Raw genomic sequence first — 6,032 nt, 5'->3', positions numbered from 1 at the left:
ATGTGTGTGAGAGAGGTGAGCAGATCAGAGCTTGGAGTGCTGCGTTTTGCGCTCATTGTGGAGCTCAAGGTACTTGTTTTTTGCTGCATAGTGATTGCCCCTTGTGTACTCCCTTTGTGGTGGAGCAGTGTGGGCATCTTGGTAGTAGATCTGCAGCAAAACAGGTAGAAATCATACCCCCCCCAAATCGGCCGCTCTGAACAAAAACAGGTACTTTGTACCTGGGTCTGCATAAAAAACGGCAAATTCGGACGTTTTGGCTATCAAAATAGCATTTTAAAATTTCCTGCTGCGAGAAGCCTATTTTGCAGATCTGCAAGGTATTTGCACGTGGTTTAAGGCATAGGGTCTTGTGTAGCATGCTCCATTGATGTATGTGATTGTGGTTGAGTACCATGGCTCTTTTGTGAGTGGATTCGAGCACCATTCTCATGCCACAGGTCACACATGCATTTCACAAGTTGCAGGTATATCCACAGGTATAGGTCTTGGTTTGGCCATTAGATCTACAGGTTTTGCAGATGTGGTGAGCATGGTTTGCTCAATTGTTGGCCGTGCATGTATTGCATATGAGACAGGTGTACTTCAGTGTATGAGACTGTCTTGCTTCCCTCCATGGTGTTTGGAGAATGTTTAGTCATTTCGACTTGATGTATGACATTTGCACATGATTTGCCCACGCTTTGAGCATGTTTCAGAGCTTCCACAAGTGGTGTTTTGCAAGTGGTGTTCAGCCAGCTTTGGGCTGAATTTAGAGCTATTTTTTGTGCAATTTTGTGAGCTTGCTGCGCTCCAAGTTGTGCACACATATTGATCAATAGTTGGGGCAATAGTTTTCAGCTCATACAAGTGCAAAACATTACTACAGGTGCTACAGGTGCTCAGGTGCGCATGTTGTGAGCAGGTTTATGCGAGTATAGTGTGTACTTGCAGGTGGCATTGTGACAGTGATTGTAGGTGTTTGACTCGGTGGTTTGCCTTGAGGTCTTTTGTTGCAATCACAGGTGTCGAGCATATTTCGCTCACGTGGGAGAGTATCATTCTGTGAGCTCATATGGTTTTGAGCTAGTTGCAATGAGAGAGCACTGGATACACAGGTGTGACAGTGACAGGCATTGTGGCATGTGTATGGGCTGATTTTGCAGCCATTGTGGATGCTATTGTGATGCACGGTTTGTGCATAGTTTGATGCTCTATTATGGTGCCATGTGGATACACTAGTAGCATGTTTTCCGGACAGGGATTCCATGTGACATGATGGGCTAATTTCAGCGTGTATTGAGCATCATTTGCACCCTACGATTGCTCTCGGGTAAGAGAGTTTTGGCATCTCGAGCATTCATTGCTCTTGACAGGACTTGCATACTCTTTTGACATACTTGTTGTCATCTTTTGTTGTGTGGTTTTGCACTTATGGTTATGTATGCAAGTTGAGGCTATCTTGCCAGATTTGTTGCCAGGTTTATGCGCATTGTGACATGCGTTAGAGAGGTGCTTGAGCTTTGCTTTGGCTCATGTTTACAGATGGTCTTGATGTATGATCTGTGCGGATACGAGACATGTGGTCTCCGTACTTGTGCATAGCTATTTGACAGGTTACAGGTTCATGTATGGCTCACTCGGCTGGTTGACATTTGTAGGAGGTGAGCAAACAGTGTGTGCTTTGCATACAGAAGACTGTCAGGGCTATTTGTTAGCCGATTTTTTGCAGGATTGAGGGCTGTTTTGTGGGCTGAAAATTCAGCCATCTTTCCCTCCTTGCAGGTGCCTATGTTCGGCTCAGTTGTGGGTTGATTTGTGGCACATTTGTGGGCTGATTTTGCAGCTATTTGAGGGCTGAAACTTCAGCTATTTTTTCCTCTTTGCAAGTGGTCATTTATGCACGGTTTGAGTGCTAAATTTGGTTGGTGATGTGATTCATCGATATCGCATATCATTTGGACACGGATTTATGTTCTTGTATCCACTCTCGTAGGAGTGAGATTGTTTGTATGCTCGTAGTGGCTACGGGTTATACATAGTCACAAGTTACAGGTTCTGCAGGTTTACAAGTACAGGTTACGTAGTTGTCAAATTTTGCAACACTACTTGTGGGATGCGTTTTGAGCATTGTGTTTGTTCACTACTTACGCATATGGTTATGTGCTTTATGCTCGGTTGAGAGCTGTTATCCCCGTGTTGAGTCGTTGCGATTTTCTACTTGGCTTAGCAGAGGTCGGACACTGCATTTCTGTTATCTTTGATAGAGCTATACTTGAGATACAGTTTGCATATGCGAGAATCAGGTTGATGTGGTTTTATGCTTGATTAGCGTAGTGGTTGAGTGGTCTCAATTTGACATATACAATTTTGACATCCAACTAGCAAATATGTGTGATGATTCTGAGTCTACGATGATGACTCTGAGAGACGGCGGTCTTGTTCTTGTCAATAGTTCAGATGTTGGCATTGTGGTCACACAGGACACATTAGACGACGTTGCTTCAGACGTATGAGGCAACAACGACGATGTATGCATGATGCATGTGTGGTATTGACACAGACTAGAGAGGTGGCAGAGTATATACATATACAATTTTTACATCCAGCTAGCAGATATGTGATGATTCTGAGTCTACGATGATGACTCGTGAGAGACAACGGTCTTGTTCTTGTCAATAGTTCAGATGTTGGCATTGTGGTCACACAGGACACATTAGACGACGTTGCTTCAGATGTATGAGGCAACAACGACGATGTATGCATGATGCATGTGTGGTATTGACACATACTAGAGAGGTGGCAGAGTATGCTAGTGACGGTGATGTCATGTTTACCTCTAGTGTTCCTCTTGTTTACATGTCTGGTACAGGTGGCACTTCTTCGCATTGGTTGCTAGATGATTGTGCAGAGTTCCACATATCCTCGCATCGTGAGTGGTTTAGCACTTTCTCTAGTGCGAGACTTGGCCATGTTCATCTTGCTGATGGTTCAGCGTATGACATAGAGGGTGCAGGAGATGTATGCTTGTCTTTACCTAGTGGTGCATCTTATGTGCTACGGCATGTGCAATATGTTCCTGGGATTGCGCAGAGTTTGATCTCAATGAGACAGCTAGCAGACAGTGGATGTCGTGTACTGCTTGGAGAGCAGTCATTTCGCATGCAATTGGGTCGCCTAGTCATTGTGCGAGGAGCTAGGTCCTACATTATTTACCCATTACAGGTTTCTGAGATACAAGATGGTATAGTCTCAGTTACGACACTGACGTATAATGAGCGAGAGATGAGACGTGTCTCATTCACAGGTGAGCTTCAGTGTGCTCAGGAGCCAGAAATGGATGCATTGTTCTTTGATGCATCCGATTCTCTTGAGGATACAGCTGTGCATGATATGTCTGCAGTTGAGTTAGCGATTGCAGAGGTAGAGCGGCTTTGCTCTATTGAGTCACAGCAGGGCGAGCCATCGGGTATGATGGTGGAGATGACTGATTTGGATGCTGCGGATGCAGCGATTATGTAGTCATTTCTTGATATACTTATGCCAGATGCTGACATGGTTATGCCAGGACATTGGGATCCAGTCTCTATGGATGCGGGGAAGATGATGAGTACCCCGGGATCGACACATCCATACTCGACTTGTCCTAATGATGATGCAGTAGATGCATATTGCACTGGGATGACTGATATGGTCAGGTTATTCGAGATTGTGTAGCTTTTGTCAGTGTTCGGGATTCTCATGTATGACCTTCTAGTGTTGAGACCCGACATAGCAGCTGCAGTGGGAGCATTTGCAGTGGGAGTTGTTAGTCATATGGTGACTGACATTGGCATGGAGCATGGTGGAGCTACTCAGGTCATTACAAGATACCTGTAGGATGTGCGTGCATGCTCTAGCAGGGATACACATGTATGGTTATTGCTGGAGCAGATATAGATGCATGCATGCAGCTCGAGAGAGAGCGTGGGCGTTGGTTGAGAGTCAGTCATATCTCTCATCCATTGTACATACACTAGTTGTAGGCTAGTAGGCTCTCACTTATCAGCACATTGGCTTTTAAGTGGGAGGTTGTTGGGGTAAAAGGCCAATGGCCAGCCGCCCAGTGTGAATGCCCACTAACACTAACATACACTACATAAGTGTATAGCCATTCTATTGTGGATGATGCAGAATAAGCTACATGAGGTAGCACCATATCTTGTGTCCCTCTTCCTCTCTCTCCCTCTCTCCTTGTGTGTGTGCTCCGTCGATTCCACAGATAGAGTTAGTCGCAGATTTGGGGGCCTACAAGTGAGCCTAAGAGGGTATGGGGACCATCCAAAGTCAAAAGGGGGAGTAAATGCCTCAAGAGGTGGTGGGGGTAAGAGAGAGGCAAGTGGAAGACTAGTGGGGCTCAAGGAGGACTCTCCACCAATGAGAGGCCAATATGGAATCCTCCATTCTTCTAATGCCCAAGCCTTCCCATTGGCTGGTTTGCTAATCACAAATCTTAAGGGACTAGTCCAAGAGGCCCTTTTTGAGTCCAAAATTCCCCTAATGCCTAACCATGCAAATAATATACAATGGACACAATAATTTGCATAGAAATTAATGTAGATGAGGTTAAGCCCATGCAAAGTGCCATTCCCATGTCTAATGATGCTCTTGATGCATGTTTTTGGATTCTTGTTCATGATAGGTGGTGGAAAACTAGGAATAATACATGGTCAACCATGAAAATGATATTTGATAGGAATGGTACTTTGAATAGTACTTCAATTTTTTGAGACTAATTATTGTACAAAGTATCATTCCCATCGAAGACTCACACATTCGAATGAGGCTCCCACATGCATGTTTTTTGACCCTTGTGCATGATGCATGGTGAGAAATGAGAAAATTGCATTCTTGACCATGCAAACGATATTCAATGGAGATGGTACTTTGCATATGACTTTAAGTGGATGCGATTAAGGCCCATGAAATGCTTATCAAAGTTTCACACATTAAATGAGGCACCATGATGCATGCTTTGTGACCCTCATGCATGACATGTGGTGAGAAATGAGGAAAAATGAATCCCTGATCATGTGAACAATATATGATGGGCATGGTACTTTGTATGAACCTTAAAGTGGATGAGATTAAGGCCCGTGCAAAGTACAATTCCCATGCATCAAATTGGATTAAATTAAGCTAGATATTCATAGTGCGAGCCAACAACTTGTTTTTATAGCCAATTAAAACAAGGACAATTTGAAAGTGAAGCCATTTTTCATGACAAAACTAAGTTGTTAGAAATACTATCTGCTATTCTCAAAACACTATAATATTTCTGCCATTTTTTCTCAATTTTCACCCATGCCAATTACATTAAGGAAAATTTTCCTAGTGCAATTTGGGAATCACTTTGTGTGCTAGGTTTTCAATCTTTGATACCATTACCAATGTGGCCTCCTCTAGGACCTCCACTTGACACATTTCCATTTCTTATAAATCTTTGTCTAAATTTTCTAGACCAAGATGAAGGTATGATTTAGGCACTAGTGCCCAGTCTATCTTATAATTATTAATCTCTCCATATTGCTCTAATAATTTTGGTTTTGTAGTGGTCCTTCTAGCCAATGGGGATGCTATTTTGGTACATCGTCTTCAACTATGCCTTGTCCATGGCACAAGGCCTCAAATTTCTCTTCCATGGAGGTGTTGTGAGGATCCCTTGAAGCCATGTTGAATAAAAAAGTGTAAATATAAGTCCTCTCTCTCTCTCTCTATGTGTGTGTGTGTGTGTCTCTCTCTCTCTCTCTCTCTTCCTCTCTCTCTCTCTCTCTCTCTCTCTCTCTCTCTCTCTCTGAATGTAAATTGTTGATATCCAATTATAGTTGTTAACTCTTGCATGGATTGCCTATTGCTGTGAATTCTAGAATATGCAGATCGACAAGGCCAACCATCCATGACTGCTGATAATTTCTATAGAACAAGCACTTGTATTTACATTTTACATAATCTTTTAATGTTGGTACCTACATAAATAAGTATCTTTTCTTTGAGGTCCATTTCAATAATTAGTG

General features: G+C 43.1%; 1 pseudogene; it reads left to right on the top strand.

Moving 5' to 3' along the window:
* On the top strand, positions 1–3,960 carry LOC147896031 (uncharacterized; annotated as a pseudogene).
* The last annotated feature ends 2,072 nt before the right edge of the window (positions 3,961–6,032 follow it).

This window comes from Dipteris shenzhenensis, chromosome 12, assembly GCF_047967505.1.
Source record: "Dipteris shenzhenensis isolate YYH24624 ecotype China chromosome 12, Dip_SZ_1.0, whole genome shotgun sequence".
Classification (NCBI taxonomy): domain Eukaryota; kingdom Viridiplantae; phylum Streptophyta; class Polypodiopsida; order Gleicheniales; family Dipteridaceae; genus Dipteris; species Dipteris shenzhenensis.
The sequence above is the reverse complement of the archived record's forward strand: the minus strand, read 5'-3'. Positions and strand labels throughout refer to the sequence as shown.